Source organism: Schistocerca gregaria, chromosome X (assembly GCF_023897955.1).
Source record: "Schistocerca gregaria isolate iqSchGreg1 chromosome X, iqSchGreg1.2, whole genome shotgun sequence".
Lineage (NCBI taxonomy): Eukaryota > Metazoa > Arthropoda > Insecta > Orthoptera > Acrididae > Schistocerca > Schistocerca gregaria.
In genome coordinates this window covers 804,366,499-804,390,268 of record NC_064931.1, presented here as the reverse complement: position 1 = coordinate 804,390,268, position 23,770 = coordinate 804,366,499, and positions in this window count along the sequence as shown.

Genomic DNA, 23,770 nt, shown 5'->3' with positions numbered 1-23,770 from the left:
GCCCATGATAAATTGCTACACAAGCTAGAAAATATTGGCATCAGAGGAACAGCTAACAACTGGCTCAACTCTTGTCTTAAAAGCAGGGAAAAATATTCAGAAATAGAGCAGGAAAGGGATAATGTCATTGGGAAATATAATTCCAAACTAATGACTGTTAAATATGGTGTGCCACAAGGATCAGTAATGGGTCCTGCTCTGTTCTTACTTTATGTACATGACCTAAACATAAGCAATGAGAGCAGTATAATGTTTCAATTTGCTGATGATACAAGCATTCTAATCACAGGAAAGTCAGAAGAACCTTTTAAAAAACAGAAGAGAAGCCACTGACAGGTTAATGTGTTATTTAAATAACAATGACTGAATAATAAACACTGAAACAACTGAAACTATTGATATATACACATAGCACCAACAAAAAGCGGATATCACCCAGTCTAGAGCTATGTGGACAGACAATTACCAAAACAGCCTGTATCAAATTTCTTGGATTTCATCTACAAGATAACTTGAAACGGAAAGCACATATTGAGCAAATGAACAAATATTGCGCTTCTTGTTTAGTGCTGGTTACATTAAAAAACTGTACCAGCTACAACACTCTACCATCTGTATATTATGCAGTCGTACAACCTCAGCTCCGGTATGGGATTATGTTCTGGGGAAATTCTCGAGATGCGATAAAACATTCAAAATCCAAAAATTATAAGAGGAGTGGAAGTGGTAGATAACTGCATATCATATAGACCACTGTTTCAAAAAAGGATGATCCTGCCTCACCCTTGTATATACATACAGGGAAGAGGCAGAAACATCCTTTTTTGAAACAATGGTCTATATGATTCGCGATTATCTACCACTTGCATTGTATTTAAAACAAAACTTACACACAAAAAACCACTCATCATTCAAAATCACACACTACACAGCTATGATACAAGACGAAAATTGGATGTACATGTTCAAAGTGCCAACAAAAAGTTATTTCAAAACAGTCTTATCCATCCTAGTATCAAACTGTACAGTGCCTTGCCAGATACCATTAAACACGTACAGAGCATCAGTCATTTCAAATCTAAGTTGAAGTTGTACTTGGTTGATCACTGCTTTTATACAGTAAATGAATATCTAGAAAAATAAAATTTCTGTGTTAACCCAATGTACAGAAGAACATTTGTATATTATTTCTCTGTCTATAGTGTAAAACCATTTATGTAAGTGTTCATCATTAACTGATATGTTACAATGTGTTATTATGTACATCAGTATAATTATATATAAGCTATTAATATTAACATAAAAATCCAAATATATCTTGCACACTGTGCAGCTGTGGATGAAAACGGACCAATAAATCAATTTATATGATCGTTCCAATTTATGTTATATGTAGTTGTAATCCCTAAGTATTTAGTTGAATTTACAGCCTTCAGATTTCTGTGACTTAACGTGTAATCGAAATTTGGCGGATTTCTTTTGATACTCATGTACATAACTTCACACATTTCTTTATTCTGCGCCAATTGCCAGTTTTTGCACCAAACAGATATCTTATATAAATCATTTTGCAATTAGGTTTGGTCACCTGATGACTTTACAAAACAGTAAATGACACCATCATGTGCTATAAATCTAAGAGGACTACTCAAATTGTCTTCTATGTCATCAATATACACTCCTGGAAATGGAAAAAAGAATACACTGACACCGGTGTGTCAGACCCACCATACTTGCTCCGGACACTGCGAGAGGGCTGTACAAGCAATGATCACACACACGGCATAGCAGACACACCAGGAACCGCGGTGTTGGCCGTCGAATGGCGCTAGCTGGGCAGCATTTGTGCACCGCCGCCGTCAGTGTCAGCCAGTTTGCCGTGGCATACGGAGCTCCATCACAGTCTTTAACACTGGTAGCATGCCGCGACAGCGTGGACGTGAACCGTATGTGCAGTTGACGGACTTTGAGCGAGGGCGTATAGTGGGCATGCGGGAGGCCGGGTGGACGTACCACCGAATTGCTCAACACGTGGGGCGTGAGGTCTCCACAGTACGTCGATGTTGTCGCCAGTGGTCGGCGAAAGGTGCACGTGCCCGTCGACCTGGGACCGGACCGCAGCGACGCACGGATGCACGCCAAGACCGTAGGATCCTACGCAGTGCTGTAGGGGTCAGCACCGCCACTTCTCAGCAAATTAGAGACACTGTTGCTCCTGGGGTATCGGCGAGGACCATTCGCAACCGTCTCCATGAAGCTGGGCTACGGTCCCGCACACCGTTAGGCCGTCTTCCGCTCACGCCCCAACATCGTGCAGCCCGCCTCCAGTGGTGTTGCGACAGGCGTGAATGGGGGGACGAATGGAGACGTGTCGTCTTCAGCGATGAGAGTCGCTTTTGCCTTGGTGCCAATGATGGTCGTATGCGTGTTTGGCGCCGTGCAGGTGAGCGCCACAATCAGGACTGCATACGACCGAGGCACACAGGGCCAACCCCCGGCATCATGGTGTGGGGAGCGATCTCCTACACTGGCCGTACACCTCTGATGATCGTCGAGGGGACACTGAATAGTGCACGGTACATCCAAACCGTCATCGAACCCATCGGTCTACCATTCCTAGACCGGCAAGGGAACTTGCTGTTCCAACAGGACAATGCACGTCCGCATGTGTCCCATGCCACCCAAGGTGTAAGTCAACTAGCCTGGCCAGCAAGATCTTCGGATCTGTCCCCCATTGAGCATGTTTGGTACTGGATGAAGCGTCGTCTCACGCGGTCTGCTCGTCCAGCACGAACGCTGGTCCAACTGAGGCGCTAGGTGGAAATGGCATGGCAAGCCGTTCCACAGGACTACATCCAGCATCTCTACGATCGTCTCCATGGGAGAATAGCAGCCTGCATTGCTGCGAAAGGTGGATATACACTGTAGTGCCGACATTGTGCATGCTCTGTTGCCTGTGTCTATGTGCCTGTGGTTCTGTCAGTGTGATCATGTGATGTATCTGACCCCAGGAATGTGTCAATTAAGTGTACCCTTCCTGGGACAATGAATTCACGGTGTTCTTATTTCAATTTCGAGGAGTGTAGATCAGAAACAATAGAGGGCCTATAACACTTCCTTGGGGAACTCTGGATATTACTTCTGTTTTACTCGATGACTTTCCGTCTATTGCTACAAACTGTGACCTTTCTAACAGGAAATCACAAATCCAGCCGCACAACTGAGGCGATATTCCATAGGCACGCAGTTTGGTTAGAAGACACTTATGAGGAATGGTGTCGAAAGCCTTCTGGGGAATATAAAAATATGGGATCAATTTGACATCCTCCATTTATAGCACTCATTACTCCATGACTAGTTGTGTTTCACAAGAACTATAATTTCTTTCTGAATCGGTGCTGACTTTGAGTCAATAAATCGTTTCCTTCGAGGTACTTCATAATGTTTGAACACAGTATATGTTACAAAACCCTATGGCAAATCGAAGTTAGTGATATGGACCTGTAATTCAGCTGATTACTCCTCCTTCCCTTTTTACGTATTGGTGCGACTGGAGCAGTTTTCCAGTCTTGAGGTACGGATCTTTCCGTGAGCGAGCGGTTGTAAATAATTGTTAAATGTGGAGTTATTGTATCAGCATACTCTGAAAGAAACCTGGCTGGTATACAGTCTGGACCTGAGGCCTTACCTGTATTAAGTGATTTAAGCTGCTTTGCTACTCCGAGGATATCTACTTCTATGTTTCTCGTCTTGGCAGTTGTTCTTGATTGGAATTCAGAAATATTTACTTCATCTTCTTTGGTGAAGGAGTTTCGGAAAACCATGTTTAATAACTCTGATTTAGTGGCACTGTTATCAGTGACTTAGCCGTTGTTATCTCGCAGTGAAGGTAATGATTTCGTCTGGCCACTGGTGTGCTTTATGTATGACCAGAATCTCTTTGGGTTTCCTGCCAGATTCCGAAACAGAGATTCGTTTTGGAAATTATTAAAAGCATATCGTATTGAAGTACGCGCTATATTTCGAACTTCTGCAAAACCCTGCCAATTTTGGGGATTTTACATTCTTTTAAATTTGGCATGGTTGTTTGGTTGCCTCTGCAACAGTGATCTGGTATCTGGTATCCTGATCTCACTGTTGGCAAGAATCCATAGATAGTATTTATTAATGATTACTTGCAATATTATCCTCGATACAGGATGCGCTAACAGATAAAATATGAACTTCTTGATATGATTGTAAATTTTCTCGGTATTATTCAACAAAACTTCATTCCTCAAGAAACCCAGTATTAATTAATTGATTTAATCATCTGTAGAACAATATACATTGTATGGATCATACGAGCCAGGAGGAATGTCCTATCGTAATGCAGTGTTTCGTATCGCCACACTGCTGCTCGTGTTGCTCGAGATCCAATGCCTGTTAGCAGAATATGGCATCGGTAGCTTCAGGAGAGTAATACTGAACGCCGTGTTGGATCCCAACGGCCTTGTATCACTAGCAGTGGAGATGACAGGCATCTTATCCGCATGGCTGTAACAGATCTTACAGCCACGCTTCAATCCCTGAATCAATACATGGGGACGTTTGCAAGACAACAACCATCTGCACAAACAGTTCAACGACGTTTGCAGCACCATGTCCACCTTCTACATGATGTTTATTGTTCGCCTTGGTGATATTAGAGATGATGTTGCATGTTTCCGGATCGATCAGTGCAATACCGCAGTCCTGTTACTCGTATGTGTTGCAGGAGAGGGAACAATTTGCACTTAATACACTACTGGCCATTAAAGTTGCTACACCACGAAGATGACGTGCTACAGACCCGAAATTTAACCGACAGGAAGAAGATGCTGTGATATGCAAATGATTAGCTTTTCAGAGCATTCACACAAGGTTGGCCCCTTTTTTTATTTTTATTTTTGTTTTATTTATTTAGTCCTTGAAATCCTATATGTATAGAATATATACAAGGATATTGGACATGGTTAGGTATTTACAAGATAAAATACAGTTTGTATTGCAATTGCAATGCTAAGGACTAGATATTCAGGTAATTTAGCACAGATTCTTAAATACAACAAACATCACAGGCAACATACAAAGTAGAATATTAATAATGCATCTTAATTTTTGTTGTTTGGCTTTTATATATTGTCAGACTGTAAAACGAATGATCAATTAAATATGCCTTTACTTCAGCCTTAAAACTACAGAGTTTAGCTACTGATTTAATATGTTTAGGTAGATTATTGAAAATCTTTATCCCAGTATGTAGTGTGCCTTTTTGGCACAATGATGTTCTCAGCAGTTTCACATGAAAGTCAGATCTTTGCCTTGTATTGTGTGCATGTATCTCTTCATTTTTTAATAAGATATCTGGGTGTCTATCGATATATTGTTTGATGAAAACTGATGTTTCGTAGATAAAAACGCAAGGAAGAGGGAGAACTGACAGTTTTTTGAATATGGGTCTGCACGATTTCGTATTGTTTACCCCTTCAATAATTCTTAGTATTCTCTTTTGCATCCTGAAAAGTTTAATATTTGTTGTTGTATTGCCCCAGAAGATTATGCCATATTTAATTACAGAATGCACATTGGAGTAGTATACATTTAACAGGCTGGCTTTGCTGCAACAAGTTTTTAAGATCCATATAATGTAACAGGTTTTGCTTAGTTTTCTTTGCAAATATTTAATATGTACCTCTCATTTTGTGTTGCTCTGGAGCCAGGGTCCCAGAAATTTAGTGCTGTCCACACTTTCAAGAACTCTGTCCCTAAGTTCTATTTCTATGTTTGGGTGGTGTCTTCCTTTTACATTATTTAAGTTCAGTGCTACTGTCTTGTCTTTGTTTTTAACTAGCTTGTTGTAGCTGAACCACTGTTCTACACTATTCATTGTTTGCATAGCGGAGTCGTTTAGTTTTTCTTCTGTTTTACCACTAATAAGGAAGCTTGTATCGTCTGCAAATTGGAGGGTAGTTTGGCAATACTTGTTGGACATAAGATCATTGACAGGAGAAACAGAATGGGTCCTAATACTGATCCTTGAGGGACACCATATTTCACATTTTCATATCCTGAATAGTAGTAGCTGATTTTGTTATGGTCAGTATATTGCACTTCAACCACCTGTTTGAGCCACTCATTGGATATACCTCTAATTCCTAACTGGTCAAGTTTCTGCAGTAGGGGATTATGGTCAATGATGTCAAAAGCTTTAGATAAATCAAGACATATGCCTGTCACAAACTCACTTGCATCCAGTTTAGTATAGATTTCATTAAGAAATTCAAATATTGCACTTTCAGTTGAATAGCCTTTCGTGAAGCCATGCTGTGAAGGAGATAGAAGTTTATTTTTATTTAGGAAATCAGACAATCTCTTATAAAAAAAACTTCTTCCAAAATTTTAGAAAATACAGGCAGTAGGGCTATTGGTCTATAGTTTGAAACTCATTCTGGATTTCCTTTTTGGAACAGTGGTTTCAGCTTTGCTGTTTTTAAGCATGAAGGGAAGGTTCCTGATGCCAGTGAGCTGTTGCATAAATGTGTCAAGGGTTCAGCTAAGGCAAGACAGCATTTTTTAATAATTGCATCTGGTATTCCATCAATTCCACATGAGTACCCTGTTTTCAAGGTTTTTATAACTGATAAAATTTCTTGAGAATTTGTGGGTGAAAGGAACAAAGATGTAGACACATTTCTCACACTATTGCATGATGGAGGTCATATTTTGTTGTGTTCTTCCAGTCCACTCACCAACTGTTCACTTACGTTTGCAAAATATTTGTTGAAGGTCCGTGCAATTTCTGTTGGGCAAGAAATCATTTGTCCTTCATAACATAAGTTCATATTTTTATATTGTTAGGTTTCACTTGCTGTTTGATTTTTTATAACTTCCCATCTAGCTTTAGATTTGTTTTTTGAATTTTCAATGTATTTATCATTTGCCATTGTTTTAGCTTTCCTTACAACATTTTTGAGGATCCTCTTGTAATTCTTCTGGTACAAATGAAATTAATGAGGCATGTTCTGTGTCTTTGCTATAGTGTGTAATCTTCTTTTGAAGTTAGGTTGACATTTTTGCTTTTTTAATGGAAATGCAGCTTCAAAGTATGACATGAAGATTTCCATGAATTTTTAAAACTTTTTGTTAGTATTTTCACAAGTATACACCTCATACCAAGTTTCTTCACGTAGTCTCTGTACAAAAAGGTTTATTTGTTTGTTAGTGAATTTCCTTGCTTCTTTTACAAGTTCCTCTTTCTCAGTTGTTTCACTTGGGGCATGCAAAGCAATAAACTGTGCATAGTGATCACTGAAGCCAGTATTAAGATTTCCGGCACAGAAATTGTGATTTACATTTGTGTTTATTAATATCTGATCAATTGTTAAGCTAATTGTTGGTGTAACTCTTGTAGTAGAGTCTATGGTGGCTTTTATGTTATATGTTTCCAGTAGGGTCATCAAGCTTTGCTGGCCTTTTGAGATTTCTAGAAAATCTATATTATAATCTCCACATATGATCACTGTTTTGTTGAAGTTTTTTTAGTATTTAAAGCTGCTTCTAGTTGGTGACAGAAATCATTTAAGATCCCATCAGGGCTGCTATATACACAGATGATTATTAATTTTAATGCAAAGAGTTCAACTGCAGATACTTCAAAAATTTTATCTTCAGCTAACAGTTCAATGGATTTTATGTTACAGTAATCAATGCCACTTTTAACAAATATACATGACCCTCCATGACTGGATGTAATTCTAGAAAATGATGAAGAAATATTGAAGTCTGCAAGTTTTGTGACTGACATTGCATCTTTAGGCAGCCAGTGTTCAGTTATACACACTACAGAAACGTTTTTTAGCTCATCAATACATAAAATTTCAACTTCACTTAATTTGTTTAGGAATGATTGGACACTTTAATGAATCAGCATGAAATTAAAGGGTTTGTTAGGATTTGGCATATTTAATTGAGCACTTACCTTTACCTTGTCAATAAAAAGTCATTCAGGTGTGTTGGAAGTACTGCTTTTCTTTTCCCGACTGCACCTATTCTTCTATTATCATCTGCAGCAGAATTTTCTTGTGTGTCTGGCTCCCCTGGTAGTTGTTCAGCCGCTGCTCTTACTGTTGATAATATTGCTGCTGGTGTTAGAGTTGAGTCTGCAATTGGTAGAGCTGTTACTGCATTCAATGTGCCCGGATATTGGACGCACCTAGTTCCTTCTTTTGTTGTTGATGTTGGTAAGTGAGGCCTTCCTGGCGTTGTTTCCTTCGAATATTTGGGGGGGTCAATCCAGGATGATTTTGCTTTTGAGTGTTTGATGTCTCTTGGTGATAATTTCTTCAATCTTTCCGACGAGCAGTTTTTTCCCCATGTTGTTAACGTGCAATCCATGTAATGTGTGGAATCTGCGCCCAATAGTATTAACATTTACGAGTTCTACATTTCTGAAATGTTTGCAAAGTAATGAAATTAGTTGGTTGGTATTGATTATTTCTTTATTTACGCATGACCAAGACGGTAAGTCATCCCGATGTGGAATGTTCAACACTAAAACATTTGTGTGTGTCAGCTGTCCTAAGCACCTATTTAGCTCTTGTTTTGCTTTGTGAGTTTGGTTTTTATATACGTCATTTGACCCACCAATTAGCACAACAAAGTCTTCAGAGGATAAGTCAGCAACGTCTGTGGATCGTACATGATTGCAAACTTCCGACATAGAAGCACCAAGCTTTATGTAAGAGATTGTTTGTAAACTGGTCTGATCGCTCAGAAGGCGAGCAAATCCACGACCATGACTGTCTGCCATCAAAACTACTTTTCTTCCTTTAGGTTTCTCTGCCTGTTTAGAAGGTCCACTGTCGTTATGGCCAAACAATTTAGTATCAGCGCTGGACAAATACTTGATATTTGGGTCACGCAAGTGTTCAGGTCTTTCAGTTTCATTTCCTTTCATAACAGTAGTTGAGTTGTTAGGCATTCTTTTGGATGTATTACTCCGCGTATTTGTATTTTCATATTCAGGTAGGAAGTTCGTTTTATCAGATGCACAATGTTTCTTACCTTGCACGGTTGATTGCACACTGAACCTGCTTGTAAACGCGGTATTAGGCTCATACAATAACCTCTGTTGAGAATGAGGCACTTTGTTTTTCACTTTGCCTGGAATTTCGTGGTTACTGTGAGGCAAGTTTGATGTAGGTTCACACTTTCTGGACGTAGGTTTTTTTAGTTCGCTCATCAGAGTATTAATGGTTAGTTGCAGACTACTTAAACGATCATTTAACTTTCTGATTTCATCACTACAATATGTGCACACGCTGTTTTTATCGGTGTAATTTTCACTTTTTACCCCATGAACATTATGTGTATCAACACTAGCTGCTATCTTGGCGACACCTACAACGTGCTGACATGAGGAAAGTTTCCAACCGATTTCTCATACACAAACAGCAGTTGACCGGCGTTGCCTGATGAAACGTTGTTGTGATGCCTCGTGTAAGGAGGAGAAATGCGTACCATTGTATGTATTACAATAGGATTGTATCCTATCGCGATTGCGGTTTATCGTATCGCCACATTGCTGCTCGTGTTGGTCGAGATCCAATGACTGTTAGCAGAATATGGAATCAGTGGGTTCAGAATCCCAACGGCCTTGTATCACTAGCAGTGGAGATGACAGGCATCATATCCGCATGGCTGTAACAGATCGTGCGGCCACGTGTCGGTCCTTGAGCCAACAGATGGGGACGTTTGCAATACAACAACCATCTGCATGAACAGTTCTACGACGTTTGCAGCACTATGGACTATCAGCTCGGATATCATGGCTGCGGTTACCCTTGACGCTACATCACAGACAGGAGCGCCTGTGATGCTGTACTCAATGACGAACCTGGGTGCACGAATGCCAAAACGTCGTCTTTCGGATTATTCCAGGTTCTGTTTACAGCATCATGATGGTCGCATCTGTGTTTGGCGACATCGCGGTGAACGCACATTGGAAACATGTATTTGTCATGGCCATACTGGCGTATCACCCAGTGCCATGGTATGGGGTGCCATTGGTTACACGTCTCGGTCACCTCTTGTTCGCACTGACCGCACTTTGAACAGTGGACGTTACATTTCAGATGTGTTACGACCCATGGCTCTACTCTTCATTCAATCCCTTCGAAGCCCTACATTTCAGCAGGATAATGCACGACCGCATGTTGCAGGTCCTGTACGGGCCTTTCTGGATACAGAAAATGTTCCACTGCTGCCCTGGCCATCACATTCTCCAGATCTCTCACAAATTTAAAACGTCTGGTCAATGGTGGCCGAGCAACTGGCTTGTAACAATACGCCAGTCACTACTCTTGATGAACTGTGATATTGTGTTGAAGCTGCGTGGGCAGCTGTACCTGTACACTCCATCCATGTTTGACTCAATGCCCAGGCGTATCAAGGCCGTTATTACGGCCAGAGTTGGTTGTTCTGGGTACTGATTTCTCAGGATCTATGCACCCAAATTGTGTGAAAATGTAATCACATGTCAGTTGTAGTATAATATATTTGTCCAATGAGTACCTGTTAATCTTCTGCATTTCTTTCTGGTGTAGCAATTTTAACGGCCACTAGCGTACATACAACTGTTTTCTTAAAAGCAGAGTGTGTGGCATCACTTATAAATCTCAACTGATGTAGTAACGTGCATGCTGCTTGTTTTTATGCCAGTTTTAGGAGAAAAATTATACAGATATGGCCACAGAGGTCTGAATTGAAGTCCTGGTAGCATTAAAACATGTAGAACACATGGATGTGAGTGAAGCAACATCGCAATTCTTCAGGCAGGCACAAGCCCCCATAAGAAGGAAACTGAAGCACATTATTCCAGTTTTTTAACAAACGCAAGACAGTGCATTCGAGATCCTCTTGCAAATGTCTAAATTTACGGGCCCACATTCTTTCCATTCCCACAACATCTTTATCAGTGTATTCCACATAAACATTCCACAAAGTCTTGGGATTTTGAGTTGTTTGATTAATTTCAGCAGATCTGTATCGATAACCAGTCTGTCCAGTAATATAGTTATGGGACTTTTTTTTAATAAACAGTCCAATCTCTTACTTGAATGGTTTTAAATATAGTTCTTTACCAATAGCGATGGCTTCGATCATCCTCTTATGCATTTTAGTTCCCTGTAGTTCCTCCTCTGAGTTCTGTGCATTCCATGGTATGTACTCCTCTTGTTGCTAGTGAACCAACTTCGGATAGTCCTGCAAGCTCTGGAATTGGAAATGTGATAATCCAGCAAATGTCTTAGGCACTGGTGGAACCCTCATCGTTTTTACATGTCCCCGTCTTACTTCTTCTTACTTCATGGCACTATATGCCACTGACACTGATGAATGCAACATTTTGCGGTTCAAAGTTTTCAGGAACATCAGTTCAGCTAAACTAGGTGTTCAGTCCAACTCCTTCTCTCCAAAATAAATGGTGTGCTTTGTTAAGCATATAGGATGTTTTCCCACCACATGCAGTTGATCGCAGCTGACTCCCTAAATTATATCTTATTTGAAAGCACTATGATGGTTCATGAAATCGGTGGTAGTATAGCCTTCTTCTTCTCCTTCTTCCTCTCCTTTCCTTATGATTTCATCTACCTAATGTGATGGGTCTTTAATGATTTGTATTTGTGGCTTAAACATTTCAGAGAGAGAGACTCTTCCCACTAAAACTTCCAAATTTTAACAGTCTTAATTTCCAATGATTAGCCCTCCCCGTGTTGATGAGACATTTTGTCAACATGCTGCTGCATACTAAACCAACTTTGAGATAGTATCCAACATATAAACTCTTATAGAGGGCTTTCTCCTCATATGTTTAAGACTTTTCCAGTTTTACTACACTGATTAATGTCAAAAGGGTTTCATTGCCTTCTTCCTGAGCATTCACTTCTGCAAGATATTTTTCTATCTCTAATTTTTTTTCTCAGTTTCATGAACCTTTACAGTTATCACTTACATACCATCCCCACAGTCTGCATTTCGGGAGTATGATTTTTCAGGGTCTTGCCAATATTTTCAATAGAGCCTTTCAGATTTGCGATTATAGCCTCGATTTTTCTGTCGACTTATAAACATATTTTTGGCTTGTGCTTCATGGCACAGAATTAAGATATTGCATACATGTGGATTTGCCTGTATCCTACAATATGCTGACATAGTCACATACTGGTACACTATCCGTTAAGCAGAATCTCCTGGAATTTTCGTCTGTATTGATCGTCACTGATTTACCTCATTTACTCAATGATCAGAAAGTTATACTGTGTGTTATTCCCACATATGGTAACAAATTCATTGACTGGCATGTTGGTTGCTACACGCGATGGGTAAATATGCTTTAAATTCACATTGATCTGTTTTTAGGCGATAATAAGGTTCTCATATCCTTGACCAACTGCTTCAGAACCCTGGAGTATATCTTATTCAAACAGGAAGACATCAACTTTCATATGGCAACCAAATCCAAATGTTTGTGTATCTGATCCTAGTTTTTCCCTGTGATGTCATCAAATATAAATATGCTGTTCGGCTTTATTTTTCCAGACAGTAGAGAATCGCTAGTTTGACTGAAAGTCTAGTATGTTACTCTATCGACAGCATACAAAATCTCATGCAATAGCTGATATTTGAGCTCAAATAGTGTTTTTGAATATATATTTACACGCTTGAAGCAATTCCCCTCAGGATATGTTAACAGTGATAGAACAAGATTAGTCTTCCCACAGACTGAAGGTCCAACAGTTAAAGCATGTGCATTTTTAGGAAGTAATAGTCCATTCTTTGTCTTCTTACAGCTTCCAGTATAACTGCAGGACCAGTCTGTTTCTACACACACCATTCTGTACCTAAAAAGGTCACACTTGGCCCATACATTTCTTCTTTTGTGGACGAACAGCACGAATCACAGAGTTGAGCGATGATTTCTACTGATGGGAAAAAGAGTTTGGCGAGCTAACTCCAACAGATTACTCCACAGTGTCTTTCAGAATCGGTGGACATATGACTGCCACCTAAGCTGACACTCTAGGGCATACTGTGTTGCCTAAGCAGTAAGCAGTGTACATTAGATTCTTAAACCTCTGCTCCTGTAGGTGTGAGCACTCTCTGTTCTTAAACACTGTATTATAATTTTTCGAGGGAAGTCTCCTTCTGTGATCTTAAGATCTATTTCTTTCACTGAAAGAGAGTAAGCTTACCAGATCTCCAGATGCTAACCAGAGAAACTTTTATTCCAATGTTAATTTATTCTTGTAACAAAACGCTATAACTTTCTTTGTTGCATATTTAATATTTGGCTTGTGCACTATTAAAGGCATACTGGTAAGTCATCAATTTTTTTGTGTTCGTTCGTTCACTATCAGTTATCAGTTTACCAGCAATTCCTGGAGTGCTTGTGAATTGACTACCTCTTACAATTCAGAATAGAGAGCAATAACAGTGAAATGAAGAGATTATATCTATATTCCTTCTGTGAAGAATGGTTGTAGGACAAAAATTATAAAGAGTGGTTACAAAAAATTGATAGTGATGAGTGTATGCTTAACTGGAGCATATGCAGTATCTCATTTACTGTTAAGCATGATGGTGTGAAGGCTATGAATAAATATTTACGATCAGAAAGACACAAAACTGATATTATCACACGAAAGAAAAATTATTTTCTTTTTAAATTTTTGATCAACAATTTTTTTGCAGAAAACAACGAAATCACTGCATCGAAATTAACTTTGACTTATCACAGTGTGAAGCAACACCATTCTTACAATTCTCAAGATTTAAGTAATAAGCTATAGCCACATGTTTTCAGAGCAACAAAACAAAGATGTGACCAAAATAAATGTATAGTGTTCATAAAAAATGTGCTTCTGTCCCATGCTAAAGATAAACTACTACGCGGATTAAAGCAAAATGTTCCATTTTCATTAGGTTCAGACGTTTCAAATAAGGGCAATAAAACATTACCTGGTAGTTGTAATGCACTTCTCCAAAAATAAGGGTTATGTAAAGAAGTTGTTGATGTCTATGAAGATGCAAACGAATGTGCAGAATCCATTTCAAATAAACTAAAAGCCACTGGCACCCTAACATTATGGCTGTATAATGAAAACATTTTAAGCATAAAAAAATTGTGGAAGCTGAATTTACTGAAGGACTGCCAAGGAATGTAATTGTACCTACAGATCTGATTACAATTCAGGCTAAATATAAAGCATATTAAAAAACAATTATTTGCATTCTTCAGTAAAACTGAATGAATGTTTGGTGTGTATATTTAAATAAAAACATGTTCTACTAAAAAATTCCTTATATGTGCCTCCACCTTACAGTAACTTGAATCATCAAGGAATTAAATAATAATACTAATATAATTAACTCATGCTTTGTTGTCAGAAACAATACATTTGTTTTCAAGAAAGACTATCTGGCACATCCTATCATGTAGAAATGGGCAGCTTTGACAATGTTGCAGCATCACCTGATATATCTAATGGCTGGGCCTAGCTTAAGGTAATAGCCTGCTAGAGCCAGGCTGGTCTCATTGTATACCAACTACTCTGTCTCTCCTTTTATTTGATTTTAATTTTGTGTATTATGTTATGTTGCATCTTACAAGAATTTCAGATGAATATCATGGAGAGAATTTCCGACAACCTAACAATAGAAGTTTGATTTTAAATCATACTCTGTGATATTGCCTAGGGAGAGATGAATAACAACATGAAGTTAACCCTGTGGTGGGATTTTCTATCAGTGCGAATTATACACAATTTATTTGCATTTTCTGGTCTGAGTTTTTAAAGAAATGGTAAAATAATTTGTAACTGTTTACTGTTCTTTGCTGTATTATATCACTTGATTTTGGTTATTAAAACTTTTGCCAACAGTTACAGCCACGTTCTATGTTATAAGGCTACACTTGAAAAATATGCAGTGGATTTCTCTGGCACAATGAAAAATTTTTGCCAAGCTGCTCGTAGAACATGAGACACAAAAGGAAATTGGCTAAATTTTTTATAGTCAGATCAGACCTAACCCACCAGGAATCTTACCAAAATTAATTATTTGCTTTGAAATTTTACGTGAAATTCAGAGTGCAGTCTTTGCTCATCTTTCCAAATATCTAATTAAAAAATTCACAGCGGGATAAAACATTATCCTCCGCGTCTGCTAATTTCACTGAAATGGAATGGATTAATGCTATTTCCTGTTGTTACTATTCTTTCTCCCGCGCTGTAGATTGGCTGCTGAAATACACTCCTGGAAATGGAAAAAAGAACACATTGACACCGGTGTGTCAGCCCCACCATACTTGCTCCGGACACTGCGAGAGGGCTGTACAAGCAATGATCACACGCACGGCACAACGGACATACTAGGAACCGCGGTGTTGGCCGTCGAATGGCGCTAGCTCCGCAGCATTTGTGCACTGCCGTCGTCAGTGTCAGCCAGTTAGCCGTGGCATACGGAGCTCAACCGCAGTCTTTAACACTGGTAGCATGCCGCGACAGCGTGGACGTGAACCGTATGTGGAGTTGACGGACTTTGAGCGAGGGCGTATAGTGGGCATGCGGGAGGCCGGGTGGACGTACCGCAGAATTGCTCAACACGTGGGGCGTGAGGTCTCCACAGTACATCGATGTTGTCGCCAGTGGTCGGCGGAAGGTGCACGTGCCCGTCGACCTGGGACCGGACCGCAGCGACGCACGGATGCACGCCAAGACCGTAGGATCCTACGCAGTGCCGTAGGGGACCGCACCGCCACTTCCCAGCAAATTAGGGACACTGTTGCTCCTGGGGTATCGGCGAGGACCATTCACAACCGTCTCCATGAAGCTGGGCTACGGTCCCGCACACCGTTAGGCCGTCTTCCGCTCACGCCCCAACATCGTGCAGCCCGCCTCCAGTGGTGTCGCGACATGCGTGAATGGAGGGACGAATGGAGACGTGTCGTCTTCAGCGATGAGAGTCGCTTCTGCCTTGGTGCCAATGATGGTCGTATGCGTGTTTGGCGCCGTGCAGGTGAGCGCCACAATCAGGACTGCATACGACCGAGGCACACAGGGCCAACACCCGGCATCATGGTGTGGGGAGCGATCTCCTACACTGGCCGTACACCTCTGATGATCATCGAGAGGACACTGAATAGTGCACGGTACATCCAAACCGTCATCGAACCCATCGTTCTACCATTCCTAGACCGGCAAGGGAACTTGCTGTTCCAACAGGACAATGCACCTCCGCATGTATCCCGTGCCACCCAACGTGCTCTAGAAGGTGTAAGTCAACTACCCTGGCCAGCAAGATCTCCGGATCTGTCCCCCATTGAGCATGTTTGGTACTGGATGAAGCGTCGTCTCACACGGTCTGCACGTCCAGCACGAACGCTGATCCAACTGAGGCGCCAGGTGGAAATGGCATGGCAAGCCGTTCCACACGACTACATCCAGCATCTCTACGATCGTCTCCATGGGAGAATAGCAGCCTGCATTGCTGCGAAAGATGGATATACACTGTACTAGTACCGACATTGTGCATGCTCTGTTGCCTGTGTCTATGTGCCTGTGGTTCTGTCAGTGTGATCATGTGATGTATCTGACCCCAGGAATGTGTCAATAAAGTTTCCCCTTCCTGGGACAATGAATTCACCGTGTTCTTATTTCAATTTCCAGGAGTGTATTTAATTTCTATGCTTGTAGCTGCGGCACCTTCCGCCAACCATTGTTCTCCTCCGTGTCCAAAAAAAAGTAGGTCTTATGGCTGGGGCAGCTATCTACAAAATTAATATCACACTTTGTCATATATGATTATATTTTAAAATACAAGTTTCGTACGATACACACATTTTTACAGAATCTTGCCCCTAATGGCGGCTAATGTTTCAACAGACAAAACATGACTACTATACAGATACTATAAAGATACAGCGCTTCGTGCGTCTGCACTCGTCGGCAAGTGAAAAAGAATGGAGAAATTATTGACCTTAATTCGGTTATATCTATAAAACACAATGAAATTTTATCATCTTAGCTTCAGTGACAAATTAATTGTCTGTGGCAGTCTCTTTGTCTGCCTGACGCTGCGATCACTTTTACATCTTTGCCTTTACGTTCCACAAAGAAATAATAAAAATGTAAATGATGATAAGTAAAATTTATCATGATTTCATACATTGTTTATCCAGGAGACGTTATACAACCAAAAGCTGATCCAAAGTGGATCGTCCCACAGCAGCAAGTAGGTAGCTTCACAATGCAGACAAACACACCTCCTTCTCGATCTTCAGTAGATTGAAAGTGCCTCTCATACCTATCTGCCGATTGATACTATCTTCACCACGTTCTTGTTACATTCTTTACTGGCCAAAATATTGTAAACTTCCTTTCTTCCTTTGAGTGTCCAATGGCACTACATGTACCAAACACCATTATGAAAAGTGTTAAACATAACAAGCACATGTCACTAATCTATCCCCATATAACTCAGACATTTCATCCTCACTTCGGCTTCATTTGGTTTTTCCTCTCTCAGGATCGACCGACAACCTACTCTTTCTGCCTTGTGCAGACGTTCTCCAGGTGGCCTTCGGTAGCGAATCTGAGTAATACCTGCACCACAGTGGTCTCATATGACCTCTCCTAATATCAAAAAATAATTATGCTGACTCCTAACGCCATTATACATATGTAAATACATGTAATTACTAAATTTTTTTCAAACTTCAACTGTATCTATTCCTCAGAGCCTTCCAGAAAAAGATAGATTTATACTGTCAGCTCAGAAATCCGAGTGATGGGCTTTAAATGGCTAGTCCTGCTCCCAGTATTATTAATGTTCTGTAAATAAGGATACCTGTCTTGAAATATAACTTATATTATCTCACTGTAATAAACAACAGTTGTGCACGGCTACCTATGGTGGTCTTCCTAGCCGCTATCCTGGGTGAATAGAGTGCAGCCAAGGGTCGAGATGCACACCATTATATGAGGGTTTTTCAAAAGTATCTGACCTTACTTTTTATTGTTGAAACCAAGCATAAGTAGTAGTCGTCGGATTTTTGCTGCTAGAAAAATAACAGAAAATGTGGAACAACATTATTGCATTGAATTTTTGTTTAAAGTTTGGCAACTGTCAAGTCGAAACAATCCACAAGATTCGACAGTTGTTTGGGGGTGAAGCAATGGGTACCACATTGACAAAGGAGTGGAACAGCCACTTGAAAGGTGGCCACTCATCAGTGAAGAGTGTAGCATGTTAGGTAGGCTTTCAGCACCTGCAAATGAGATTGTTAGTGATCAAGTAAGAGCACTGACGATGCAGGATAGACAAAGCACAATCACAGAACTTGCAGATGAGGATAAAATTAGTACTGGATCCATGCAATCCATTTGGGCCTCAGGAGGTTCTCAACCACAATTGTGCCAGAGTTGCTGACAGATGAGCAGAATAAACTTCGTTCATAGGTTGCACAGGACATATTGGATTCTATGAACAGTAATCTAAAATTTCCTACCATTGTGATCACTGGTGATGAGAGTTGGGTTTATGGCTATGACCCAGAAACAATGTCTCAGTCACTGAAATACAAACATCCATCGTCTGTGAGACCCAAAAATGGGAAGCAGGTCCACAGCAATGTGAAAGTTGTGCTGACCATCCTTTTTTACTCCAATGGAGTGGTCCATCATGAGTACGCCCCAGAAGGTACTAATGTCAATAAGGAGTACTACCAAATGGTCCTGCATTGCCTTTGTGAAACAGTGAGATACAAATGGCCAAACTTGTTGGCAGTGGACAATTGGCAACTTCACCATGCTAATGTACCCACTCATCATTCTCACTTAATTCAGTTTTTGGCCAAATACAACATGGCTGTGGTTTGTCAGTTTACCTGTTGCCCTGGCCTCGCACTGAATGACTTCTGACTTTTCCCTAAAAAGATGCACTAAAAGGGTTAGATTTCAGAACAGAAAAGACATTGCACAGAAGTCGACAGACCATGTAGTTATCGCATTTGTGCTTTTTGTGGAAGCGAGAGTTGACTTGAAGCAGCTGACATCATGCTTCTTGCAGTGTGGACTAAGACCTTCAATTTGGTGCTAGCACAGCACAGACTTAGTACCACGTAGTTGTTGAATTTGCACTTCTCATGGCAGTGGGTTGTAGTTCACATGTATGTTAGTTAGTTAGTTGGTTGTATGTTCCATTGATCAATCGCACTGTACCGTAGCTGTTATGATGTGGAATTATCAAGTGCACAAGAAATACACATTTGAAACAAAATTATATATATATATATATATATATATATATATATATATATATATATATATATATATATATATATATATATTACTCCAACAATTAGACAAAAAGTATTCACTGCACAAAAGAAAGTGGTTAGAATAATGTGTGGGTTCATAGTCGTACATCCTGTAGGCATCTTTTTAAAAGATCGGGATTTCTTACAACAACCTCAGAATACATCTACTCATTAACGAAATTTGTCCTCAGCAACATGGACCAGTTTAAAAACAACAGTGACATTCATGATATGTAGGTGTACTGATGTACACCTGATATCCAACATGCCCATGTGCTAGCTGCATGCAGCACTGCTCTTGGGGATAGCCAAAAAACATCAAATATACTGCACTATCGTTGAACACCTATACCCCAAACAGGGGCGCTTCTGTTAGTTCTATAGCAGCTGTAACCCTGGTAAATTTTATTTATGTGAGTTTGGAATACTTTGACAATGAAGCGTGACGCCTTGGTACATTATACAGTAAAATGTTAATCCTCTAGGTAAATTTTATATAAGTGCAGGGGGGTTATCCACCCAAAAAAAGTGGACGCCTCTATGAATGATTTTTTTCTATACTTAGATTCAAGAATGCTGTCATTTGGAGCCTGCCTGCACCATGTACAGATCTCATGGGCTCCCAACATTATTTGTTGTAAACATAGTTGAATCTGAATGATCTAGCGATGTCACACACACTTAATGTCAAAGTCGGGCAGTTGCATGTAAGCTCCACACCCTTCAAGCAAAGTTTGTAATTTGCATGCGGTGCAGTACAGAATCATGCAATTGTGATGTCACGAGAATAATAATGCATTTATGTAATAAATAGATAACACTGACTTAAGCACTAGCATTTATTCATTGTCTGTGTGCATGTCTAGGTCCCATGTGTTCAGCTGACATACTCATAGACTATATACCCTGAGAAAACGAGTTTAAGACATTTATATATATTAGCACAAAAAACTTTTAGGGTAATTAAAACTACACACAATGATGTGAAAGAAAGGATGTGATCTCAGTTTCTCGACTTGATGATTGGAGACAACGACGAATCTCCCCCAAAATTAATAATAAGTTATAGATCTTCAAATGAACTGCAGGCCACTGACTTCGGCTCCTGCCCAAAATCACGGGCCATCTCGTCACAAGACGCGACAGCAGCACTCATAGTACATAACGTCAAAACTATAGCATCATGACGTTAACGTTTATATGGTAACCAACATATATGAACGCCACCCCTCTCCCAACACGACAGGCAGCAAATTATACCTTAAAACAACGTTTTGAAAGTGAACTCATTTTATGTTCACCCCATCCTCTGATGTTTACATTTATTTACACGTTGTGAAAATTGTTTCTTTACTTGCGACGTTTTACAATACCAACCTTAAAGTCTTGATAACAAAATTCTTTAAAGCACTTGCTAAGGGAACAATGTTCACTTACGGAAATAATTTTAAATATCTGATGACAGGATGCCAGACATCTTGAAATGTCGTCATGGAAAAATAAGCGCATATAAAAGCAATTGGTTTCTGCTAATTCACTATAAATCAGCATTCATTTTTAACTGTTTCAAGGTTCTAATATGTCCAGCTCGCCGCTACAGTACATCTGCAATGTCCAGAGGCACTACTTTACGAATCTGCCTTCAGCAAAATGTTTTAATAATTTCGCAATTTTTATACCCACTGTAAAACTAGCTTTAACCGAACTGTCACATTGTGCCCTCGGTTTGGCAAACATTTGCTATTTCTTGTCCAGATTGGAAATTAATATTTTAATTTTGCCTTCTGCAATTGCCCCATGAGCTTTTGTTGAGGAATGTACTTCATACTAGTAGATAAGTGCCTTATGTTATATTTCCCTCGCAACACAAAAGGCAAATAGGGTTATCTTTGTAAATGATAAAGAAATAATCCTCCGTCCATTTGTACTGGAATTTGTGGTGTTCAGAATCTATTTTTCTTTTCTTAATGCCAGACATTTTGCAGATAAACTCAGTAAAGGAACGTGGAAACACTTGAACCAAATTAACAAACAGGAAGAACTTTACATCTCAATTGACGACAGATAACTAGTAGTTTGTTCACCAAGTTAAGTCTCGCACATTTCCAGAGTAGCAGGTCATTTTCGTGCCATTGTCCCCTACTACCAATGTCTGCGATATATCAGTGAATAATACAGACAGGCCCGAATGACAAAAGCCGCAACTTGGGGCACTATTCCCAGAGGAGTGCCAGGGGCATCTAAGTGACATTTGTATACAATGTGTATCCCAGTTAGTAGCAAAACCTGAAACGGGTCAAAGTCATGAGAGAAAAGGGGAGAAGGTGCAAAAGAAAAGCCTTCTCTGAGGAAAAAGGTTCTCGAACTGAGCACAGACATAGTGAGTAAGTAGTATGTATATGTGTGTGCGTGTGTGTTGTTGATACTGATGCAGAAGCAAAAGTGTAGGGTGGGGCAAATAAAAGTGGCCCAGTGAACAGAGTTCCAGGGCACAAAGAAACACAGCAGAGGAAAGGAAATACAGTACTAACTTGAATATAGCAGATGTTGAAAGTGACCACCATTCATCCTTTGGCCCTTCTGGGCCCTCATCAGCTAGTTAGTGAAGGCGGATCAGAAATGCTGGAAATGCTGCAGTCTCTTCCGAAACGTTCTACTGCAGTTCTTGAAGACTGTGAGGGTTGTTGTGATCTGCCTTCGACTTGAGGACTTCCCGCTCGAAGTAATCACACGTTGACAGATCTAGTGACTTGGATAGCTCTGCTAACAACTCTCTCAGTCGTGAAGGTCGTATAAATGTGGTCCAAGGTTCGGCCAGCTATATGGGCTGATGCTCCACCCTATTGGAAGTAACTATAGGTCTTGTCCTCCTACGTGAATGCTGCCAGAAATGGTAACCCAAACGTATGCACTCTTCTGGGCCACTTTTATTTGCCTCACCCAGCACTTCTCCCCATATACTTTCAAAGTATTGAGCTGTCTCCCCCTCTCACATGAGCATATGAACCACAACTTCATGCTCACACTTGAAATGCATTTCTCTTTGTTCTTAAAATCCAGCAGTGATGAAATGGCATTGCACATGCATAGAGTAATCGAAACCCACACTGGACTGAAGTCATGAGCTACAAACCCCAGGCAACCCTACGCCACCTCAACAGTGGTGTAGGTGGCGTTGGGTGAACCATTAGCACTAATCGATGAAAATGCATCCCGGGTTGAATACAATGCGACTGCCTCACTTTATATCACACAAATTTCTTCCACAGGCCAGACTGAAGTAACCAAATCTGTTATGTGGGCTGCTAATTGCCCACCTATGCTCTAAATACACATTATTAATAATAGATGAATTTTTCCTTTCAGATTAGAGTTTTCAGGGCCAATGTAACTGCAGCTGTTGCTTCATTGTGAAGTGAAAAGTGTAGGATATAAAGTTTTTGTATATTATAAAATGCTTGTCTTGTAACAGTTCTTGAGTATGTGGGATGCTTACTGGTTGAGGAACATCCTGATTATACTAAAAACAGCGATAACAACCACATCTATGACTTGTTGGTTCATCTAACAAGACAGCTAAAGACTCTGAACTGGCAGACACACTATGAAAGGGCATTTACTATCTTGATAAAACAATTCCCTTGTATAAGTGCGCAAACTGCAGTGAGCAAGTTTGAAATATGCTACTATCCCTTTCATATTCTTCCCTAAGTAATTATGAAGATTAAATTAAACTAATAGTAGATCAAACACTTGCATACAGAATGCCATTTTCCCTCATTACAGGCTTGAAATAAGAAACTCGAAACTGGAGCATACTGTACTCTAGATGTATCATTCTTTTAGCACATGTGGTATGAAACCTTCTCTAAGTACCTTCTTCAGATACAGTGTGCATACTAATGGACGCTACTAGAACGAGTAACCAAGTCGTTAACTTCTCTATCAGGAGGCACAGTCAAATTTTTAGTGGTTGAAGTAAATAAAAGTGATCGCTGGAGCTTGCTTCATAATTGATTCTCGTTAACTGTTACAGACCTAAGGTTAAACAAGACGATTTTTTAAATGATGAAGTTGTTTTCACAGGCATATGACTTACTGCCAACACCATTTCGCTTCAATGAAATCGACTGTATCTGTGTAGCAGTGTAGATACACAGCCAGAGCTCAAGATGTGCCTTATCAGTTTAGAGGAACGTGCAGCACAGCACAGCCCTGCTGTGTATCCACATATCGCTGTCAGGCCTACTGACCATGTGCAAGTTAACAGAGAAGAAAATTAAAAGGAGGCAATACTCGACTATGATTATTAGGAACTACACTCAATCATTGTAACAAGTAGAGGTCATTTGTCAAAAATCCTCAACCTCAGTT